This window comes from Myotis daubentonii, chromosome 12, assembly GCF_963259705.1.
Source record: "Myotis daubentonii chromosome 12, mMyoDau2.1, whole genome shotgun sequence".
Classification (NCBI taxonomy): domain Eukaryota; kingdom Metazoa; phylum Chordata; class Mammalia; order Chiroptera; family Vespertilionidae; genus Myotis; species Myotis daubentonii.
The window spans coordinates 61144419-61169013 of record NC_081851.1 but is presented as its reverse complement, the minus strand read 5'-3'; the positions used below and the strand labels follow the sequence as shown (position 1 = coordinate 61169013).

Sequence of the window (24595 nt, the reverse complement as noted above, 5' to 3'; positions counted from 1 at the left end):
AGAACCAGGCACTGGCAGAGGCAACACAAGGAACTGGATGACCTTCAAGTTCTTTCAGGTGCTTGCCATGGAGAAACATCCCACACAGCTCCTTCCCACAGAAAAGGCCTGACCTTTGATTCCCTGAGCGATTTCTCCCAGGTGAGGAAATGGAGGTCACAGGGTAGTCCTGACCCCACTGACCAAACACTGTCCCTCCCGCAGCGTGAGGGATAAGAGCACAGAGAGAGTTTTCTGGCCACAAAGCATCACTCACAGCCTCCCCAGAGCCTGGTTATTCTGGAACAGCAGTTCTGGTAACATGTGCAGCTGGTTCTGGTTCAGTCGTAGCCGCTCCAACTCCTTTATGTCATCAAAAGCCACCCCATCAACCCCCACCCCTGGTTCCACCACTCTAATCTGGTTCTCCATCAGCTGCAAGCACCCCAGCTGCTTGAGCCCTGCAAAGCCCTTCTTATGGGTACAATGATGTTGTTGCCCTTGAGTTCCCTTTTACAGCTAGAGGCTGCCCACATTCTTTGGCTCATGGCCCTCCTTCCATCTTCAAAGCCAGCAATGGCCAGAAGAGTCTTACTAACACTGCCATCTCTCTGGTACTAATGTTGTATTGTCTTTCAATTGACACACCATGGAACAATCTAATGAGGCTATTGCCAAAACAGCATTAAGATTTCATGAGTTAAATGCATAGGTCGAGCTGGAAAGAATTGTTTTAGCTTCGTAGGTTTCATTGCTGTTTGCTGATCTTGAGTGGTTTGGAGGGATACATCAGGCATTACGATGTATGGTCAGTGGCTCACACCCAAATCATTGTTTTCAGGCAGGAGAACCAAACATTTTGGCAATTAGCCTTGTAAAATTCTTATTTATAGGGAGGCGAGGCAGCCTTTGGGATTAGACTCATCCAAAGAGGATTTTAAAGGCTTCCCTTGACTGCACATCCAAAAATTCCTGTTTACCGCAGTGACATAGAAACTGCATTCTAGGGAAAACATCAGTCTTCTTCCAGACTTTCTGGAAACCATTACTTCATAAGGAAGTGGTTTGGGAGCTGAGCAAAAGCTGTCCACCAAAGCTATAAGTTGAGTCTAATCAAAACTCATCCACCATCAGAAGATTCCATTTGTAATTTTGTTCTGAGGTGGAATCAGTAAGAAAGGTGAAAGGCTGTTCTTGGTGCAAGGATTGATTGGCCATTAAAATCTCTAAAGAAATAAAACCAGATTTGGTAAAGTGATGAGGACAGAAAAACTGAATGAATGCATGATTCAAGCCAGGAAAGGATTGGAAATGAGATGGAGAAATCAAAAATCGTGGTGGAAGGGAAGATGAAGCTAATGGAAGGACTTTGGGAGTAAAGTTAACTCCCATGCAATGTTGGGGAAAACTTTGTAAAAAACTTCCTCATTTTATAGACATAAAATTGATTTCAGGGAGGAAGGGAGAGGGAGAGAGAGAAATTAGAAGCATCAATGGTGAGAAAGAATCATTGATCGGCTGCCTCCTGCAATCCCCATACAGGGGATTGAGCCTGCAACCCGGGCATGTATCCTGATTGAGAATCGAACTGTGACCTCCTGGTTCAAAGGTTGACACTCAGCCACTGAGCCACACTGGCCTGGCAAAGCTTCCTGCATTGACATGCAGACAGAAAGCATCATCAGTGACCAAGAAGGTAACAGGTATGAGAAAGACCCAGCACAAAAGCACAGTAGCGGAGTGAGAGAGAGTGCCTCTGCACCAGCTCTAACCCAACAAGGGCCGTGCTTCTCAGTGAGGAGGTCCTTGCAGCTACAGCCTCAGGCTCACATGGAGCTTGAGGGACGCCCAGAACCTCGGGCCCTGCCCCGGACCCACTGAATCAGAACTTTCATTTTAGCAGGATCCCTGGGGCCTTGGATGCATAATAAATTGAGCCCCAGTTGTTGCTGTTTATTTAGAGCCCTTGCAACCTCATCTTCTCCTTTTATTCATTCTCATTTCCCTTTTACTTCCCTTCACTTTTCATCATCTTCTTCCTCAAGCTCAAAAAAATGTCATGTGTGAAAATTAATATCTACTTATATCTACTTGGTCCTCATTCAACTACTCAAACATCCCTATTTGGTCTTAATTCAAAGCTCAAACCAACCTCAACTTATAAATATGTCAACAATACTTTGGCTCCAGAAAATCAGCAGGCAAGAGCCCTACCCCACAAGATCTATATTTGTATTATTTATTTATACAAAGTCCTAAGTGTAGTGCTTTATAGGGGAACATGGCCAAGAAAAGAATACAATCGCTGCCCTTTACAAAATATTGTTCTTTATTGCTCACAGCCCTAGGGAATAGCCAGGGTGGGAATGGAATGATGAAATCTTTGGACCAAAATATATGAAATGAATAGAAGGAAAACATAGGTATTTGTTAAGGACCCCAGACCTCTTTAAGAAAACAAGCAAGACATTCCCAAACAATATGCATGAGCAGATTATTGCTGTACATGGAAATGACTCCTCTGTTATCACTCACACACACATACTCCACAAAAAGGGAATTTAAAGACATTTTGATCAAAGATATTCATTCAAAAAATACATTTCTAAAAGGAAATTTCCTTTTTTTTCCTGGTGGACACCAGGACCAACAATCACCAGCTGCCCAGATACCAAAAAAGTATGCTTCCAAAATCTCTTGATATCGATTCCACATAGAGCAATCAAGCTGCTCTGTGCATGCTACTCATGGCAGGAGTCCTAAAAGGAAATTTCAAAAGGAAAAATCTTTATTGATACAAAAAAACAGTTAAATAAAATACGGGACAACCATATGATAAACTATTATTGTAGCCACTCAAATCAGGATTTCAACAATATTTGAAACATTAATAATAAATGGCAAAGCAGGATCAAAAACTTTATATTCATCATCATCCCACTTTTCATAAATATAAAAGAGTACACTCATAGACCAAAATGTTAATATTCAGTATTTCTGAAATTGATATTATAATAAGTGATTTAAATTTTATTCTCTGTACGTTCCTATATTTTTCCAATTATTATGGACACATGCAAGTAGCATTTGTATTTTGCTAAATGGTCACATTTGTCTTGGTTAAAGTTCTTTCTTGGCCGCACTCTCTACTGCCTTACCGAAGTCCAACTAATTATTTCTCCCAGTCCGGAAAGGAGGGCTCAGAAGCATGGGGCATCTCTGCATCTGGAAAATCATGCTGGCTCTGCTCACTGAGGATTGGAAAGGTGTCAGAAGGAGGAAACATCACCACTTCCCAAATCCTCCTATATGTGCCCTACAATGTGAAACTTCCAGACTTTGCTCAGAGTGAATTCACAAACACCCGTTATTGATTGATATGAATACACGTTCTAAAGTCCGAAAACATGGCTTTTCTCTATGCAGAAGCTTGAGAGTGAAAAGAAATTTAAAGACCATCTAGTTCACTAGGTTCTCCATCTTGGTGCACATTGCAGTCACACCTGGAGAGCTTGAAAAAAAAAATAGTAATGCCAGAGTCCTGCTTTCAGAAGTTCTGTTTTTATTGGCCCAGGGTGTGGCCTAGGCATCTGGGTTTTCTTAAAGCTCCCCAGTGACTTAATATGGAGCACCATAATCACTATCCCTCTAATCCCAGCTCCACCGCAACCCCGCTGATATGCATCCCCTCCAGTCTAGAGCAGTGTGTCCAGCATTAGCCAACTCCGGCACTGGCTTCCAGAGTCTGATCAGGTATTTGGCCATTGGCAAAAGAGTCACCTGAACCATAAGTAATTGCAAGATGGGCAGCCATGTTCCATTGCTGTGGAAGGACTAATTTTGGTGGACAAGTATCAGTCCTGACCACCTGGATATTATCTCCTTTTCACAGCCAAACAAACAGGCCCAAGTTATTTGCCCAAGAACTCACAAGTGGTTGGGTTGAGATCCTTATGCTAACACCTCAGTCTTTAAATTTCACTACATGATAAAACAGCTAATGCATTTAAATTTTTTTTTAATTTTTGGAATAATTTTAGATTTATAGAAAATTTGCAGAGATAGTTCAAAGAGCTCCTATATAACCTCCACCCAGCTGTCCCTAATGTTAACATTTTGCTTAACCATGGTACATTTATCAAAACTAAGACATCCACACTGGTACATTATTATTAACTAAACTACAGACTTTATTCGGATTTTACCAGTCTTTCCACTAATATCCTTTGTCTGTTAATTCATTATCAATATATTTAATATAGAAACACAGGAAATGTCACAGGACATTTGCATATCAAGCATCCTTCTTGGTGAGGGAGGCCGAGACATGCATCTCAGAAAAGGTGAGAGCCTCTACATGAGCCTGGAGGGATGTGGAATTATCTCATGACAGACGAAGTTAGGTATACATCCCAGGTCTCAGTAAAATCCGACATGGCTCCGTGTGTGCTAACTACCCAAGGAATGTGTAGTTCACCCTGGACAGAGACTGCGAAGCTCTAATTACAGGCTCTGGGACCAGAGAGGACCTCAAGGGTGAGCATTTCCGTGCATGAGAGGAGAGGCGTACCCATGGCCCGAAATCGCACTCCTTGCCCTGCACGCCGGGAACAAGGCAAAGCCTCAGGACCCAGGCTGGTTTCTGAAGCTACTTCTCAAGTCAAAGGAACAAAAAGAACAAATTAAATATTTAGACTTGCTGCTTCTCCGGATTCTCTATTCTTCGCCTCTCCGGGGGCCACCCTCACCCAGAGGCTCCGGCTGGCGAAGCAGAGGAAGCACTGAGCGAGGTGGACTCTCCTCAGCCGCCTTGCATCCTTGGGTGTCCCAGCTCTGGCCCTCTCCAGTTTGGAGATCACTGGTCTTTGAGCTGGACTTGGTGCCTCGGGCAGGCTAAGACAGGCAGAGTAGCATTCCAACTCTATTTAACTTGGAACAAATTCTAGGTTGAGCTCTTTGGCCAGGATAGAATTTTTCCTCTTCCTCTCCCCTCCCTCTTCCTGCCTCTGAGCCAGGTCTAGAGTGATGCAAGTGAGGGGCAAAGATCACAAAACTTAAGGAGGCCTGTGAATGACCTTGAGAATGAACACCTTCTTCAATTTTGCACCCTGGGACCTCGGCTGGCCTCATCCTGGTCCCAGCCCGGTTACTTCCTCCCCATCCACCCCTTCACTCCCCCCACCCATCATCACAATGATTTCGCTTACAAAATCAAAAGGGATTAACAAAATCCCCAAATTTCTAGCTTTGCCCGAGTTGCAACTAATCCTGTTTTAAATGTCCCAATTTTCACTTTGAAGCAGGACTAAATATCAACAGTCCTCCCGGCATCCCCCTGGTGAGAGCTCAAGGTCAGTGGATTGCTGCTATGGGGGCAGCAAATGGAATGCCGGACACCACCCCTTGCTGGGTGATCCTGGGCAAGGCACTTTCAGCCCCAGCTCATCCACCACATCTGTAAATTAGGAGAGCGGGGCTGTAGAGACTTTAGAGGTTTCTGACTGAGAAATGGGAAGCAGAGGGGGAGGAAGTGGGGCAGCAGGCAAGTGGTGCAGCAGAGCTACCTGGCAGGAAGGAGCAGGCCTGGACTGATCACCGTTTATTGCTCTGGCTTGTCAGGCATGCAGACATCCAAGCAGACCTAACAGCTCAGAACTGCTCCCAAACACCTCAGTCCTAGTTTTCTCATCTATAATAATCTATAATAATAAAAGCATAATATGCTAATTAGACTGGATGACCTTCTGGACGACCTTCCAGACGAAGTCAGGGCCTCCAGCAAAATAAATTTCATGCATTGGGCCTCTAGTATTAAAAATAAAGGATTTTGAATTCCTGAATGTTTTTTAACCCTGATGACACATGAGCCTCATGAGGGGGCTTTAAAAGCACCAGTGCCTGAACTACCCCCCCCCCAACCCCCCTTGAAGGTGCTATTTCATTAGTGAGACCCAGCCATCAGCACTGTTTAAAACTCCTCAGGTGAAATAAAATTTTTTTAAATAAAAATAGATAAATAAAACTCCTCAGGCAATTCTAATTGTTGCCACACTCATGACCCTCTGTGATAGGTGAGAGCTGGCATTCCATAATCCTGAGAAATAATAGGTAACTGGCTTTTGACTTGGCTTCCCTGGACAGAACCCAATTCAAGCGCTCCCATTAAAATGACCACAAATTTTTAAAAAGGATTAAGAGTTCCTGGGCTGGTGTGGCCCAGTGGTTGAATGTCAACCCATGAACCAGTAGGTGGAGGTTTGATGCCTGGTCAAGACACATGCCTGGTTGCAGGCTCGATCCCCAGTAGGGAGTGTGCAGGAGGCAGCCGATCGATGAATTTCTCATCATTGATGTTTCTATCACTCTCCCTTTCTCTGAAATCAATAAAAACTTTTTTTTAAAGGCTAAGGGTTTTCAATTAAGCCTCTGGCCTCTTGGCAGAGGAAGTTAGGGAAGAGACAGCCATGATGACAGGTTAACACATACATTTTCAAGTAGAAATTGCTCCAGAGGCTCACAGCCACAGTAGCAGTTGAAAAGTCAAAATTAAGTTGCTTCACAGGCTCAAAAGCCAATGGGTCCAGCCCCAGGGCATAGCCATGTTGCCCTTATGCTATGCAATTACCCAGCTGTCCCTCAAAGCTGTGCAAGGCCTTGGGTAATCAGCCAGCAGCCTCAGCTTGACCTCCTGGGAGGACACAAATGCCAATTAAACTAGAGGTCACCTGGGTCTGACAAGGATGACGGCCAGCCTGGGCTGCAAGGAGCATTGAGTGAGCAGGAGACGTCTGTGCAGTAGCTGTTAGGGCCATATCAACTGGTTACCCTCTGGTACATGACAGAAAGGTCCACAGAAGATTGGGCAACAACTGATTTCAGGACCAAAGTCCCCGGACAGTGATATGTCTAGTCCCTCACAGTAGATGGTCCCAATATAGCAATCTCTTATCCAGAGCATATTTTTTTTATTCCTTTCCTACTTTTTATGACTCTCCTCTGGACTTCCCATGTGACTGTGTATGCTGAGCGCAGTGAGCACCAACTGATGCTTTTGAAGAGGCCTCTGACCACCCACTGTTTCTCCATAGTTGCCAGAGGAGTTGCCCACGGTCTCTATTGCATTCTCCATTGCTTACTACCATAAAACAAAGGATATCTTTTGATTTCCAGGCAGTGCAAACACCTTGCCTTCCTTCCCTCTGATTCAACTTATAAAATACCTACCTCTGCAGTCAAGGGTAGAACAAAAGAAGCTAAGTTTTGAACTTCAGGGGTCTGCTTCCCACATGGGAAGTGAGGCACACTGAGTGAGTTCCTCGCCCACCTCCCACTAGCTCACTTTGACTTTCCTTTGATGATCAAACCCATTTCTCCGGACCCCCAGAGTGATTCCCATCACTGTTCAGGTCAACATACTGGCCCTCTTCCCACAAGAAAGGAGCACAGAGCCCATGAGCTTGTTGATTCAACAATCATTTTCATACTTAATTTGCTCAAATCAGGGGGATTAAAATCCCAACCGAACAAAACTCTCTGATTATGAGAAGATGAAGATATGCAGACTCCAGCCCTGATAAAGCCAATGTCAGAAAGAAGCATTATTTGTTCAACTGGCTTGATTAGTGAGTGCCAGACAGCTATTAGAATAAAAACCATGTTTTGGGGCAACTGTGTCTATTTATGTCATGATGGGCCTCCATAAGAGCCCAGATAATGTTTGTTATCTTCACCAACACTAGCCAAATGTTTGGATAAATAAAGATGTTTTATGAAATTCCCTATCTGTCACTTTAACACTAATTGACAGAGCATGGAGTACTATTTGATTGTGTTCCATTTCATGGCTGTGTGGCTTCTATGGCCAAAGAAAGGGTAAGGACAGGGCTTCCCAGGACTAAGGAGCCACATAAGAATGTTTGCTTAACATGCTGCCCTCTGCATTGCCCCCTCTGGGTGCACACACCAGGTCCTCCCCAAAAACACGGCTCATTGTACATTAGGTAACCAAATCCTTGGATGGTTGCTAGAATTGTCCACCTGTAACCAGTGTTTTAATCTAAATAGGCCTATATGCACAAGTGAGTATACATCAATGAAAATGAGTCTTTTATTTTTTAAATATATTTTTATTGATTTCAGAGAGATGAAAGGAGAGGGAGAGAGATAGAAACATCAATGATGAGAGCAAATCATTGATCAGCTGCCTCCTGCATGCCCCATACTGGGGATCAAGCCTGCAACCCACACATATGCCCTGACTGGGAATCAAGTCATGACCTCCTGGTTCATAGGTTGACGCTCAACCACTGAGCCACACCAGCTGGACAAAGTGAGTCTTTTAATAAAAAGGGCATCTTGGACATGCCAGTCCCCTTGGCGGCCACTTTCTTAGATGGTCTGCTTTTGTTTTCTACCTGTTCTTACCCCTTGTTCCCCTTGTTCCATTTTTGTGTCCTGTTTGAGACCCTTTAGGCTTTGTGTCTTGGTCCTGGGTCCCTGGAGAATATGATTTAATTTTGTTTCCTTGCTTTTGACTATCTGCACTGGGCTTGTAGTAACCCTGGAGCTCCCCTGTGATTACACCCCAGCACATATGCACGTACCAATGAGCCGACCCCACTGGGCAAGTTCTGGTTTCTGACATGAAAAGTTGGACAAGGGAGAACCAAGATGGCGGCATAGGTTAACGCAGGAGTTTGCTGCTTTGAACAACTACTTCAAAAGTGAAACTAAAACACGGAATGGACATCACCCAGAACCACAGGAACGCTGGCTGAGTGGAAGTCCTACAACTAGGAGGAAAGAGAAACGCATACGGACACTCAGAGGAGGCGCAGTGCTGAAGTCAAATTCTGAGGTGCGGAGTGCGCAGAGCGGGCTGGCGGCGGAGGGCGAGGTTGGCGTTTTCAATCGGGAGGGAGTCGCAGACTCTGAGCTCCAGATCCGGGCGAGTCTTTAGGGACCCAGACTCAAACGGGAGAAGCGGGACTGTCTGGCTTCGGTCAGAGCGAGTGCAGCTTTCTCTCCCAGCTTTGCAGCGGGTGCTGGGACTCAGAGAGGCAGAGCCCCTGGGGACAGGACTGAGAGCCGCCATAACTGCTCTCTCTGGCCCACCCTGTTGATCCTGTGCGACCCGCCCTGCCCAAGCCCTGCACAGAGGCATTTGCCGGATAGCCTCAGGCAAAGGCTAGATTAGCACCTCCCTAGAGGACAGAAGTTCTCTCACTGCTGACACAGCTGATTCTCATAGCCACTTGGCCTGGAGGTCAAACCCTCCCTGGAATTAGCTACAACAATCAAGATTTATCTATAAGACTGCGAACAAAGACCACTAGGGGGTGCACCAAGGAAGCATAACAAAATGCGGAGACAAAGAAACAGGACAAAATTGTCAATGGAAGAAATAGAGTTCAGAACCACACTTTTAAGGTCTCTCAAGAACTGTTTAGAAGCTGCCGATAAACTTAATGAGATCTACACGAAAACTAATAAGACCCTCGATCTTATATTGGGGAACCAACTAGAAATTAAGCACACACGGACTGAAATAACGAATATTATACAGACGCCCGACAGCAGACCAGAGGAGCGCAAGAATCAAGTCAATGATTTGAAATGCGAGGAAGCAAAAAACATCCAACCGGAAAAGCAAAATGAAAAAAGAATCCGAAAATACTAAGATAGTGTAAGGAGCCTCTGGGACAGCTTCAAGCGTACCAACATCAGAATTATAGGGGTGCCAGAAGATGAGAGAGAGCAAGATATTGAAAACCTATTTGAAGAAATAATGACAGAAAACTTCCCCCACCTGGTGAAAGAAATGGACTTACAGGTCCAAGAAGCGAGGAGAACCCCAAACAAAAGGAATCCAAAGAGGACCACACCAAGACACATCATAATTAAAATGCCAAGAGCAAAAGATAAAGAGAGAATCTTAAAAACAGCAAGAGAAAGAAACTCAGTTACCTACAAGGGAATACCCATACGACTGTCAGCTGATTTCTCAACAGAAACTTTGCAGGCCAGAAGGGAGTGGCAAGAAATATTCAAAGTGATGAATACCAAGAACCTACAACCAAGATTACTTTATCCAGCAAAGCTATCATTCAGAATTGAAGGTCAGATAAAGAGCTTCACAGATAAGGAAAAGCTAAAGGAGTTCATCACCACCAAACCAGGATTATATGAAATGCTGAAAGGTATCCTTTAAGAAGAGGAAGAGGAAGAAAAAGGTAAAGATACAAATTATGAACAACAAATATGCATCTATCAACAAGTGAATCTAAGAATCAAGTGAATAAATAATCTGATGAAAAGAATGAACTGTTGATTATAATAGAATCAGGGACATAGAAAGGGAATGGACTGACTATTCTTGGGGGGGAAAGGGGTGTGGGAGATGTGGGAAGAGACTGGACAAAAATCGTGCACCTATGGATGAGGACAGTGGGTGGGGAGTGAGGGCGGAGGGTGGGGCGGGAACTGGGAGGAGGGGAGTTATGGGGGGAAAAAAAAAGGGAACAAATGTAATAATCTGAACAATAAAGATTTAATTAAAAAAAAAAAAGAAAAGAAAAGTTGGACAAAATAGAAGATGAATCAGTTGTTACAACCAGAGGGCAGTTACTTGGCCCTCCCTAGGATCCCACTCATCCAGATATCCAACTACAACACAGAATCAGAAGTAGCAAACCCATTTCACCAGTCAGGCTATAGAAGCTAATGCCCCACTCTTTGAAAAGCAGCTGCAAACAGATGTGGTATAAACATGCCCTCTTGCTGAGAGATTCCCTCTTCACCTGTTTGAGCCATTATGTATAGTTGCCCACACTGAGGTGGACTTATCACCCAGTAGTCACCTTTTATCTCCCCCAAAATCATTCTCCTTTTGAAACTAGGGACCAATTGCTATTCAGAGGATTTGGGATGAAGTTAATAAATTAAGACCAAACTCAAACTAGCTTAAGTAAAGAAAATATTGCATTGGATGGATACTAGGGGCATTTATGGGATTCAAGGAAAAATCAAAGAATCCAATCTTCAGAAAGGCTAGGATGCGCTGGACCTCACACGCAACTAAAACCAGGAGCCCCGTCTCTGCCAGTCTCTGCTTCTCCCTACAGGAGATCAAGTTCCTATTCCTCTCTGAAGTCCAGGTTTCTCCTCCTGGTAGAAAACCCGGACGCCAACAGCTCCTGATTTTTCATCTTACAGCTTTATCCACTGGAGAGAGGACCTCCACGCCTCTTTCTTCTAGTCTGCCATCCTAAATCTTCTGAAGGAGCTCATTGGTCCACTTTGTAACGTTGCTGCTTCCACTGCAACCCTTTGATGAGGGTGGGGACACAGCTAGGCAGGGCACAGTGTGACAGCCCCCACGAAGGGAATTTCCACAATTGATCAGAATAAACATAGGTTACCACCTCATCTTGTTCCTGAGCTCTTGCCGATCCCAGCCACATCTGGCAAAACAAGAATTTCCCTGTTGTATCCTAGCTATGTCAAAAGACAGAGCCTGCAGTCTGTTTTAGATAAGCCACGTGTGGAACCCTTACTAATTATTGGCTTGTAATACAGAGGATCCCTTTTCTTACCGCTATCTAATGGAAAGAAAAAATTGTGCTACTTAGTCTGAAGAATCCTTGTGTCTTAGACAAAGACCTTGTTCTCTATTCTGAATGAGGCCAATCCTTAACAAAACACAGTATGATGGAGTAGTTAAGCTCAGAGATTCTGGAGTTAATTAAGGTCTGAGTTCAAAGGCCTGCTCCAATATTTATAGCTGTGTGGCACAGCCTGCATTTTACCATCTATAAATGAGAATAGTCTATACCCACCTCCTGGTGTTGGTGTGAGAAAGATTTGAGTTAATGCATGAAGAGCACCTAGCACGGTGCCTGGCACACAGAGGGCTTTTCATGACGCTGGATAGATTGGGCCTTCGGTAATGTCCTTTCCTGACCTCTTCCCCTGCTGCCACTCCTTGGGACATGCAGGGCTCTGCCTCCAGCCTGGCCCCTAACTGTTCCTCCTCCATATGCTTTCCTCAAGGAATCTTTATGAAATATACACCCCCTACCCCAATTTAAAATCTGCCCCAGCTCACTAAAACAATCAAGATAAAGTTGACCTCATTATCATGGGCCCCAAGGCCACTCTCAGCTGGACCCTGCCTACCTCTCCCACCTCCCCTTGTCTACTCTGAGCTCTCACCACGCCAGGTCACTTGCTATTGCCCAGCTATGCCATGTTCATACACTATCACACATGTCTGCACAAGCTTTCCCCTCTTCCTGCCAAGCCTTTCCCCGGCTGCCTCCAACTACCCTAGCTAACTAGTTTTCAAGGTTTGTGTGGTCAGGAGATTTCTGGAAACTTTTGCTGACCCCAGCCCTATTATGAATTAGGTATGTCTCGCCTGACTCCATCTATGCCCTTGTGTGCCTCTATCACTGTATTTACTTGTTTGTCATGGCTGTTAAACTCTGCTTCTTGAAGGCAAGATTGCATTTCCAACACCAAGTACAGAGTCTGGCATAAAAGAGATGTTCAATAAAGCTTGATGCCTGAAACCCCAATGACATAATTGTGAAACCAAGTGCACTGGAAAGGATGAAGGTGAAACATACAGTCCTTTTCTCCATGTGGCTAAGTGAGCCAGCTGGGCACACAACCCATGACCTTGGCCACAACAATCCAATTGGCACTTCTAGTTATTCCACAGGAAACTGCATCCAGCATTGTGTATAAAATATTGGATTTGAAAGCTGGAAACCTACCTGCAAAGTTCACTTCTTGTGATATTGGTTCAAAAGGCTTAACTTTTGTTTTCCTGGCTTATCAAAAGGGTTTGTAATGCTTGGCTATAGAAAGTAAGTGAGACAACGCCTATAAAATTTAAAAGTATCATTGAAATTTTTTCTGTGTGGAATTGTCATGGTTACTGTTAGAAGATGGCGAATAGCCCAATCTCTAAGCCAAAGTTAGTCTTTGTTCCTAAACATAAAATCATTGTCTGTTTCAAGATAATGCTGGTGATCATTTGGGTATTGCATCTCAAGTGGAGACCTGAGTATACATTTTACACCCCTCCTGACTTTTAGACTTTACAGAATTCACTGGAGCCTGACATGGGAACAGGTCACAAAGCAAAACTCCTGTAACGAGCTCTTCCCAGCACAGCCTGTAAAAACAACCCTCAGATATCTCACTTGTCCTTGTTACATAGGTTTCTATGCTTTCACAGGCCTCTACTGAGATGAATAAGAAAAAGGAAAAGCTGAAACTAATTTTGAAAATAAGAGTTGTATTATTTGTCTGTAAGGATTGTGTATTGGGTTTTAACAATATATGTTAAACATTGCTAGCTTCTTCTTGCTTATAATTATTAACGAGTGGCAGAGCAAGTCATGGTAATTATCATCTGGGAATACCACTTAGATAATGCACAGCTCTAGGAAGGTAAATTAATGCCTAAGGTCAGGTGGTGTTGAGCAGAAATGCCAAAGTGTACAGTATATAAAATAATTAGTAAGGTAACCACGAGCAACAAGACCATAAACTCATGGGAGTGACCGAGCGCAGGAAGGAGACACCACAGCCTCATTAGGATTTGCACATTTCTAAATGTTGTCCTATTACTAAGTACTGTGCAATTTGTGGTTAGCATCCCCTAGGTAACCAGTATATGGGACTCAGCATGTAAACCTGAGGCAGAGTGGAAGTCAGAAAGCCTTTATTCATTGCACTAACACTTAGGAAGCACTGACTGAATACCTGGCATCGCAGCAGGTCCATTAAGGTAAGTTCCTGGCCCCAGGGGGAGATAGATGTGGCAACCAGTATGATAAGGGCAGTTCCCAGTGTGCACAGGGGCCCCTGAGGGCCCAGGGAAAGGAGTGGCTAATTCTTCCTGGGAACATTGGAAAGGGTATCTTTAAGGACTTGGCTTTTAAGCTAAGTCTTGAGAAGCTCCTCTGGCTGAGAAGTGAAGAGAGGTCATTCCAGGTGAAAGAGAAAAGCAAGTGCTGTAGAATCCCTGCTCACCAGGAGCCCAAGTGGGCCCCTTAGGGGGTGGCCAGGAGTGGGGAGAGCCAGAGAGGAGTGCCAGCCAAGCCCTTTAGAGAGCCGGGAGGTCAGCCCGGACAAAGTTCAGGTCGGTTGACAACAGCATCAAAGGGTCGGAAAGTGGTAGAACAGGAAGAGAGAGGAGATCTAGAAGAGGCAGAGGCTCCTGTTTATTGTTGGCCAACACTTGGTGGACTGGTCTGGTTTAAAAGTGAGGGACCAACAGACTGTCAAATCTCAGAGGGAAGCTGAAGGGGGTGGGGGGGAGAAGTGATCAACCCAAGAACTTGTATGCATATATGCATAACCCATGGACACAGACAATAGTGTGGTGAAGGCCTGGGGTGGGGTGGGAGGGCAGAAACCAGCTAGAAGGGGTGGAGGGCTGGGGGGAAGAGGACACATGTCATATTTTCAACAATAAAGAAAGATTTTTAAAAATAAAAGTGAGGGACCAGAGCAGACCAGTTTCCAGGCACAGAGGTGGGTGTTGGGGGAACAGTGAGCATTCAGCAGAACAGGAACTCGTGTTCTTGGGGAAGTAAAGAGGCAGGAAGACCACCCAAAAAGTGGACCAGGACCCAATCGAGGCAGGTCTTTCTGGTTAGCTGAGGAATTTGGGCTTCACCGTGTAGTCAATGGGAAAACATTATGGTATTTTGAGCTGGGGAGTGACACAGAAGTACATTTTGGAAGGATATTCTGGCAACACTATGCAAGGCAAACCAGAGCAGCCTTCCTTAAAGGGCAGTAAACACCCCCATCCCCACCCCTCTGACACCTGAATGCTTATTTACAATAAATAAGCATCATTTTAGCTGTGCCCTGGACCTACTGAATTTATATTCCAAGGGGAGACCTAGGAACCTGATTTTTATTTATCTCTCATGGTAATTTGGGGGCACTTTAGAGTCTGCAGGCAGTAACCTGGGCAAGAGAGGACAGGGTCTGTACTGAAGCGACTAGTAAAGAAACATGTAAACAGCTCTGGCCGGAAAGCTCAGTGGGTTAGAGTGTCACCCGATATGCCAAGGTTGTGGGCTCGATCCTTGATCAGAGAAAATCCAAGAATCAACAAATGAATGCATAAATAAGTGAACCAACAAGCTGATGTTTCTCTCCCTCTCACCCCCCAATTCCTCCCTCTCTCTAAAATCAAAAATAATAATAAAAAGCATGTAAGCAAAGACCCTGTCACACAAAGTATGTGCACAGTAAGTATGAATGCATGAATGAAATATAAACAGGTTTTAGAGAATGATAGAATGGAGAGAGGTCAACTCCAAAATCTAAGGTAGAATCATATGGCACTGCCATTTTTGTGGGTCAAAATTGGATGAATACTGGCAATACATGTGGCTTAATTTAAAGACACACTCAATAAAAGTTATGCCCTATCATTTAAGTCTCTTCTGCCAGTGTAGTAGTATGTCACTCATTCTTCACAACAAGTGGGGACTCCGAGGAGTGACCAGAGGAGCTTTAGCTCCTTCTGTGATCTCTATGCCAGTCTGTAGAGGGTTCGAGGAACTTGGGGCTGATCAAGGAAAAAGATATGATCACTAAAGGCACTAAGTTACCAGCTTTATTGAGTAGCATTTGGATGAGTTGCATGACAGGAAGACTGTCCAGAGGCGTATGGTGAGTGGGCTACCATCCAGAAGGGGAGGAGGAGAGGGGAAGGGTAGATCTGAAAGGAGGCTTACATGTCTAGGTGATGTTGCTCAGTAACAGGACGGGGAGTCTCTGGATTAAAAAAGTCCAAAGGGCCATAGCACACTGGGACCATATAACCACATGGCTCTATCTTATCAATGGCCAGCAGATGCTGTGTGAGGTTTCATTGGATGTGCAAAGCAGGAAGACTCTAAATGGCTTAAAAATCTGCTTGGTTGAACTATTTTTGAAATAATTGAGTGCTTAAAAACTTCAGTTTGGTGACGGTTGGCTTTTGAGCTAATGGGTCCAGCCTGCAGTAAAGAAACAAACCATGTTGAAGCCAATACACAGAAATTATCTTTGGCTCATTTATATATAACACAGTCTTGGCCTGAATGACCTCAGCTACGTTCCTCCCACTTCCCCTGTCCTACACTATGGGGCAGGAAGTCTGTGTCACTGACTGACAGCTGGGTTTGGCCAATGGGAGACACTGGCAGAAGATTGGAAATACTGAGGTATTTCTCACCCTCTTTTCTGTCTTTGTATTTGAGATGGCCCCTGCCTCTGGGCTCTGGGAACCCACCTCCTCTTTCCATTGTCCCTCCAAACTAAAGATGACAGTGACATCCAACAATTGCTGATCTTCCGGTTGTCTCCCTGTCCCCTGGTAGGTTTCTCCGTTTATCCATCACCTATGTAATTAATTCCCCTCCATCACTCCCCTCTATCTAAATACCCTGGGTGATTTCTGATGACCTGGTTGGACCCTGACTGACACAATGTTTTAATTCTCTCCAAGCCTCCAAATCATAATAATAGGGAAAGACTTTAATGGAGACAACTGATATTTTCACAGTCTTATGTAAAATGTGACTAGACATCTATAAAAAAATAATTTTTTCTACTTATCTAAAGAATACAATCTAAAAAATAGAATATTAGCCTCAGATAAAGCCCCCCAGACTGCTCACCCTTCCATGTACCCCTAAGCTCTCCTGTGTTGAAATCCTGAATCATTCTTCATGTGGAGAGGCAACCCATGTGGTGCTGCAGGGAGGAGGAGGCGGGTGAAGCCACCTCCAACCTAATACAGACAGAGCTGTAATTCAGAGTGGGAGCTGTGGATGAATAAGGGTTTCTATGGAGAGTAACCTTGCAGGGTGATCTGATCATACATTCCTAACGGTTTAGATCATGGTGGGTAGTCGTGGCTGAGGCATGTAACTTTTTTAGTTAAAGATTTGTCTTTGCCTTAAGCAAGCCCTGTGCAGTGTTTTTGTGCATCTAGAATAACACACCTTTGAAATAACACACCCACAGCGCTCTCCCTCTCGGAGCTCGGAGCCTTTCCCTTCCCTTCTCCTCCCCCCAGGCACGTTACCTTTGCCCTTCTCTCTCCTAAGCTCTGAGGGCCCTTCTTTTGCCTCTGTAACTTGTTTCCTGAGCCTACGGGTAGCCCCGCTGGCTCACTTCTACTACCACTGTAACTTTCTAACTAAACTTTCTCTGATCATTTGAAAAAGAAATGGGAAAACTCAGCAATTTGGGGATTATATGCACCCAAGGCTGATTTCATGGTATTTAATCCAAGAGCCAGTTTATTATCTTTTAAGAGCAGGGTGTTTTCCTCTGCACCCACAGTGCCAAGCTTTCAAGAAAACCCCATCTTTCTGTTATCCCTATATGGAAACCGGGACAGAACAGATGGCAGGATAATGGGTTGTGTCTGCTCGAGTTAGAGCTGCTTTTATTTGCAAGACATCAGACTCCTACTGACTGCCGGGCCAGGCTGACATGATTTATTTCAAGTGAAAATGGCATCATGGGCTCTATCTTTGTTCATTTCCATGAGACAGTCTCATCTTCGATCAGGACACACTGGGTTGCTGGTGACAGACGCTGCAGGGGCTGCAAGAGGCCACTTGTTCTGTGACTAAATGCTGGGGAACCTCCATCTGCTCAACCGCCCGAATTCACAGCCGTGAGGGTTCCCACCCAGAGTCCCGAAGCCCCAGATCAGGCAGCAAAGTACAAGGGAAACTCCACTTACATTTACTCTTTACCGTTAACGCTTTAATTACATACTCCCGCATGTGCTCTCAAGGTGCAGCATGACATTTTGAAAAGAAAATGCAGGAGGTGCGGCCCATTCATTCCTGAAAGAAACCATCTCTTCGTGATGTGAAAGCAGCCCAGTCAGGCTCTCCAGGACCTCTCTTAGCTCAGCAGTGTGACAGCAGCAGGGAGCCTGCTCCCAGCTCCTCACAGAAAGTCCCAGGCCAGTGGCAAAGGGGGGGGGGGGGGGGGCGCAGAAGGAAAAGTAGCAGAGGCGGGAGCAGGGAAGGCTGAGCCCCAGCAGCTCATTTCCCACCCCTGTCAGGCAAAGAGCAGAACTGAGCCCCATAGCCAGGCACTCCTCTGACCTGCGGAATGCTTAATGACGGGTCCAGACGGGTCCGAGATGTGAAACGGCCTTAGAAACCTCCTGGTTCAGAGCTCCCACTTACAGATGAGAAAACGAGGCCGGCGGAATGACTGATCTGCCCAGAGGAGTGACTCGTGGCAGAGTTGAGGATTCAGGTCTCCTGATTCTCAGATTCCTCCACTTTGACTTCCCATTAGAATCACCCAGGGAGCTTTTTAAAACCCTGCCCAGGCCCAAGCCTGGAGATCTTGATTTAACTGACCTGGAGTGGGCTTGGATATGGTATTGTTACAGCCCCACCCCCACCTCCCAATGATGGTCATGTACAGCCAGGCATGAGAGTCCCAAGTGACCATCCTATATAATAAAAGCCTAATATGCAAGTCGCCTGAACGGCGGAACAACAGGTCGCTATGACACACACTGATTATCAGGGGGCAGACGCTCAATGCAGGAGCTGCCCCCAGCCCGCAGGCCCCAACCGTGGCTGTGGTGGGGGGCAGGGCCGGCGAGCAGGCGGCACCAGGCCAGCCAGGGTGGGTGCCAGCAGGGCATCCCCGCTGCCCCCATCGCCCCGCTGGTCACCCCACAGATTAGCCCTGATCACTGGCCAGGCCTAGGAACCCTACCCATGCACGAATTTCATGCACCAGGCCTCTAGTATTAATATAAAGAAGTAACCGTGGTGATTAACGCGGTGTAGAAGGTTGAGGGAGATGGTATTTGAGCCCATGTTTAAAGGATGAATACGGGTTTGCCTAGAGCAGTGATGGCGAACCTATGACACGCGTGTCAGAGGTGACACGCGAACTCATTTTTTTGTTTGATTTTTCTTTGTTAAATGGCATTTAAATATATAAAATAAATATAAAAAATGTAAGTCTTTATTTTACTATGGTTGCAAATATCAAAAAATTTCTATATGTGACACGGCACCAGAGTTAAGTTAGGGTTTTTCAAAATGCTGACACGCCGAGCTCAAAAGGCCTAGAGGATAAGATGCAGAAGGGTTTTTCTGGCAGAGAGAACAGCATATGCAAAGGCCTGAAGGCATGAAGCAATACTGCTTCGTTGTAGTTGGGTGTATAAAGCAGGGTGCAAGGTGGGATCAGTGGATGCAGAGCTAGGGAGGCTAGAAGGGACTGGATCCCAAAGGTCTTATAATATAAGCCATTCCAAGGGCTGGGGATTATCCTTGGATAATCCACTGGGATACGTTGTGCAGAAAAATGACAAACTTGCATTTTGGAAAATAGCCCTAATGGGGATGTGGATAATGAGCTGCAAGGAGAAGGAGCCTGAGGCTGGGAGACCAGTTGAGAGGGGAGACAAAGAGATGATGAGGGCCTGAATGAACTAGGCAGTGGCAACCAGGGCCAGAGACAGATAAGACCTGAACTCTGAACTCTGCCCCTGAGCCATTGCGATTCAAAGGTGGAATTGATAGGATGACATGGTTAATGGCCCAGGCGTGAGAAGGTCTGATTTCAACCTCACCTTCCCTCTTCCCCTTCATATACTCTGAACTGAATGACTCACTCCCCCACTTTCTTGGACTCTGCTGTCCCTCAGCCTAGGGTCTATCCCTCTCTCATCTCCAAATGTCCAAATAGGCTATCTCCTTTAGGTCTCAAATCAACATAAAGTTCAGCAAATCCGTGTTCCATGCTCTCATTGCATCTTGCCTCCCAAGGAGTCTCCCTCCTCGTCTGCGAGGTAAACCACTATGCCTTCAGCACTCTGCTGAAAGTCACCTGTTCTGGGAAGATGCCTTTGGCACCTGCAGACACAGGTTGTGTTTCCATAGCGTCTTGGATTCTTCTGTCAGTATTTAGAGAATTATGCCATGTTGTCAGTAAGTATTGCTTTCCCCATTCATTTCCCGCTCCCCTCCCCTCCACCCCCGAGTAAACAAGCTCTTTTGAAAGACAGAGACACTATCTTCTTATTCTATCTCCCATCCAAACACTGTACACAGAAGAAAGACATTTAATAAAAGTGTATTGAATGAATGAGTGTTGAAGGCTGAATGAAATCTAGGGAAATGCTCTGTGATAACAATACTGATGGTGCTTATAGGGTGCTCGCCAAGAATAGGGCCCCTCAGATTTAAGTCTCCAGGATCATGTGGAGCCCAAAGGTGAAGTATTATCCTGAAGACACCAAGGTAATGTGGGCCCGTCTGCAGACCACTGGGAAGGCTTTCTAAGGCCACCACATGGCTGGGAACTGAACTTTGAGAACTACTTCCAGGGCGTTCTCTCAGAGGACCCTTTAGCCATGGCCCCCCAAAAGTGAGGCTTATCCTTGTCATCTGGGCTACTTTCCGTAGTGCTAGGCCCTCTCCTGTCTCCCTCAGGTAACTAGCATCTTCCAGAGGCACCTCCTCCTCCAGGGACGTTGAACCTTAGCTGGGTGTTTTGAAGAAACTTCTAATTAATTGAAGTACTTAAGGCATGCACACAGGGGTTGCTATCCTAATCCTCCCACAGACTTATCTTTTGAAAGTGCTGTAAGATTTATGGGGATTTCAGGTGCTATAGCAACTTGAAAGGAAAAATATTTGGCCTCAGCAGTGTCCCCTGGCTTCCCTACCATGAGGGAGGTGTGTTTGAGAATCATTCCAGCAGCCTGTGAGCCACACATCTGGACATGGATCTTGAGTGTGAACTGGCAAGTGAAGGGAGCAGCCTTGAATTGGCATTCCCTCATGGAGCACAGCCATCATGTGCCAGGCACTTTGCTAGGCACAGCAGTCAGAACTCTGCCTGAGGGCAGCACCGCTGAAACTAAGAGGAAGAATTTGTTCCCCTGTGGCAGCTGTGATGTTCAGGTTCAGGCTCCTATACTGGGGCTGAGGTGCGGAGGAGCGGTGGAGGGAATGATGGGAAAGAGAAGGGAACGGAAGCCCCTCCAGTACACACATGGACTCCGGAGATTTGCCAGGTGCTCCGCTGATGCTGGGAGAATGAACACCTTCTAAGCAGGTTGCATTCCTCCCTGGGAACCTGAGGGTGTGTAACCAGCAGCGAGATTCCCTCTTCAGGAGGCTCCTGGCTGTTCTCCAGGAATTGCAATGGCTGCAGGAGGAGATATACAGGTTGAGCCAGGGCAGGGCAGGTAGGGGTGGCCCAGCCCTTCTTCTCTCTCAGGCAAGTCCAGACTGGAGGGCCCATTTCAGAGCAGCTCTGCTGGGAAACGAGGTCTGGAAAGTCCCAGACAGGAAAGCCTCTCTTCCTGGAGACTCAGCTTTAAGTCAATAGAGGACTGCAGGGTGGAGGCCCAGCTTGAGAACCTTAAAGCAGCCGCAAATAAAGGGTACCAGGAAAGCGTGCTGAGGGCAAATTAAAAAGAAGATCATCAAAATGAAGAATACCACATCTGCATCCCCCATGTTTGTGTAGGAACCTGTTGCCTAGGGGAAGTGTTCTCTCCAGGATAATGATGCTTGGAAGCCTGCAGAATGTGTTCTCCTGCAGCCCAGTTTGATACCATGCTTTAAGGCCAGCTTCTTTTAGACCTTGAGTCTGACCTCCAGCATTACTGGATCGGGTTCTCAATGCAGACCATTTAAATTTTCAGTGAATTTCACTCCTCGACTCTGATTTTAGAAGGAGGTTCGTCCCTCTGTCTGTCCAGACCTAACTGTAGAATTCCCCGACCAGCCTCCAGCCCCAGAACATTCTGACTGGTTCCAGGGGAGGGTTTTGGGTGGATCCAAGGTCTCATCCAGCACTTCCTCCCTTTTCTAGGGCATGGCCCATCCAACAGAAAAGCCATTTTCCGGGTGGCCTTGAAGCTTCTCCCTAAGTGTCTCTTTCCAGATGGGTTTGGCAAATATAAGCCAAACAGCCATCATGTGCCAGGCACTTTGCTAGATGCCTGGAATACAAAAAGAGTAAGACTACAGACTGGAGATAGCAAACCAGAAGTTTCTTTTTCTCCTCTGAGAGTGGAGGACTGACCATAATGTGGGACGTTGGCTCTGTGAGACAGGTTCAGCTGGAAGCTCTCAAACTGTTTACATCATCAGATTCTTCTAGGCCTCACTTCCCGCCTTCACTGCAGTTAGTCTTATAGGCGCTGCCCCCGTGACAACTAAGCCAAATTCTGCTGTAATTTCTTCCTAGCACAAGACACACCCTTGAGCCTGGGAGGGAAGGTGTACAAGAGCAGGGACCAGGAGATGTGAAAGCCAAGTCCCCCCAGGCATTCCACCTGTAGTTGGCAGTGCCGCCCTCTTGTTTGTTCATCTGTCCAAAGCCTACAACTGCAGCCTTCAGACTTGCCCTCTCCCTGGACAAGGGGTTCGGAATAACAGCTGGGCGAAAACCACCTGAGGGGCTTGGCCCACTTTGGAGGGTTGCAACTGTGCCTTTAAGAGAATGACGCAGGCAGCTGAGTTCATCTTCCACTGAGCTCAGTGTGGGGAAGGTGTGGCCTCTGCTTCTTAATATTTTTCTGGTGATGCCAAAGTCTGAGGTCTTGGATGAATTATTGCAAAACAGCTCACCTTGGCATTCCCTCATGGAGCACAGAAAGGTCGGGGCAAACATCAGAGTTTATCTAAAGAGTCATTACATTCAGAGCGAGAGTGATAAATGGACACTCACTCCCTTCCGTTACTGTTGGTTCCAGCCCTCAGGTCCTCGCCCCTGGCTTGGGGCACCCATTCTAGGCAGTTCCAGGGACCAACAAGAGCCATTCATCAGCTGTTTGAACTACAAGGCTCTTCACTGTGACTGTGTTTGCAGCAATGGAGAGTTAGGTCACCAAGTGCTCAGAACGTGGTCTTGGACCTGGTTGTAACTCTCACTTCTGCTCCTACTAGCAGGGTGATCCTGGGCAAGCTCCTTTCTCTGAGTTTCAGTTTCATCATCTGTAGAACGAAGTTAACAATAGTACCTACTTGATGGAGTCGATGTAATGATTGAATTAGAGTGTAATTCATGTGTGCGTATAATTGGTGCTTAACACGTGGTCCACTGATGTGCTATTGGTCTGGGATGGGAGGACGTAATATCCCTTTGACCGCCATTATCTATTAACCAGGAAGACTGAGAAAGCAACAGTTTTGACTACTGAAATCCCCACACCTTTTCCCCCTCAATGTCCCCTTATTTCATTCTTTCTTGGTTGTCTGCCTGCTGCTCCAGCCACAATGTAAAGCTCATTGAGGATGCAGATTATGCAATGGTCAGCAGTCTTTCTACATTAGTAGAATGTCAATAAATATTGCACATGGAAGCATGGATATCTTTTCAACTGACAGGTTGAATATGACTTCTGATGTTTATGGGTATCAGTACACAGGAAATATAACATGTAGTCGAAGACTAGGGAGACATGGGTTTCGTATTTACTAACATTTTCCCTTGCCGGCCACGTATTTCTTTTGAGGTATTAAATCCAACGTTTTTAGATCTGACCGCTTTGCCTGACTGGGTTAGATTGCAGATGAGAATTTTGCAAAGCAAAATAGATACATCACACCAATTTGCATTTCAATTTCTGTTCCTCTCAAAAGCCACAAAGTCCCCCAGCAATAATCATGTGCCAGGCAAAGAAATAAAGAACTTGGGCTGGGAAGACACTAAATGAGTCTCTGGAACCTAGTAAAAGATATATCCGAGAGCAGGTCCTCCCCTGATTTCTTTCTGGCCCCTGCCACAGACTCTGAAGAGCGTGAGTACTCACAGGGAAGGCTCCTCTCAGATAATGAGAGAAGACACATTAAAGGTTTTGTTACAAATTGCTGCCTGGTACTTTGGATTCATTATATGTAGGTTAGATCATGTCCCTGTGCACAGTACAGTGGTGGGTACAAAGCATTGCTCCTGATCACAACAAAAACCTCTAATACAGGGTTTCTAAGGCACAGAGTCCCTCAGTAATAAAAATCTTCAAGGCCCAAACCACCCAGGAGTTCTCTTTAATCCCTTTCACCGACATTCCAGGGAAACCTACTGTGCTTGTCCCTTCCAGTCCCTTAAATCATAGTGATAATGAGAGCCTGGGGAAGGCAGCGGGTTAAAATATGTATGGGTTATTGTAGCCCAGGGTGGTTGTATCAAAAAGAGGAGTCTGGCTGAAAAGGAAGCAAAAGGCTCAGGCTGGCTTCTAACGACCCAGAGGAAATCAGGATTCCAGAAAGAGAAGACCTAGTAGGGCTTTGTTTGTTTGTATTTGCTACAATAGAGCAATAGGACTAGGAATGGTTTCTCGGTGCCATCTGCAGAGGTACTGCCTGGGGGAGAAAGACTCCACTGAGGCCATGATGGGACTGGCCCTCTCATCCGGGAGGGCTTTGGTCTTCAGTAACCACACCCTATATCCAAGGCTTTGCCTGCCCAGGGAGCATGACTGGGTGGTCGCCATTCCCATTTTCTAAAGTCATGTCCTCTGGGAAGTCCCGCCCAGCAGGGTGGCCCCATCCAACTTGATGACCCAGGTCAACCCAGG

At 45.8% G+C, this 24595-nt stretch overlaps 1 non-coding gene across 1 annotated transcript; it reads right to left on the bottom strand.

Moving 5' to 3' along the window:
- Positions 1 to 2612: 2612 nt before the first annotated feature.
- On the bottom strand, positions 2613 to 2744 carry LOC132214110 (U11 spliceosomal RNA). The gene has a single exon (XR_009448205.1). It is a non-coding gene; the product is annotated as a U11 spliceosomal RNA (small nuclear RNA).
- Positions 2745 to 24595: the final 21851 nt, after the last annotated feature.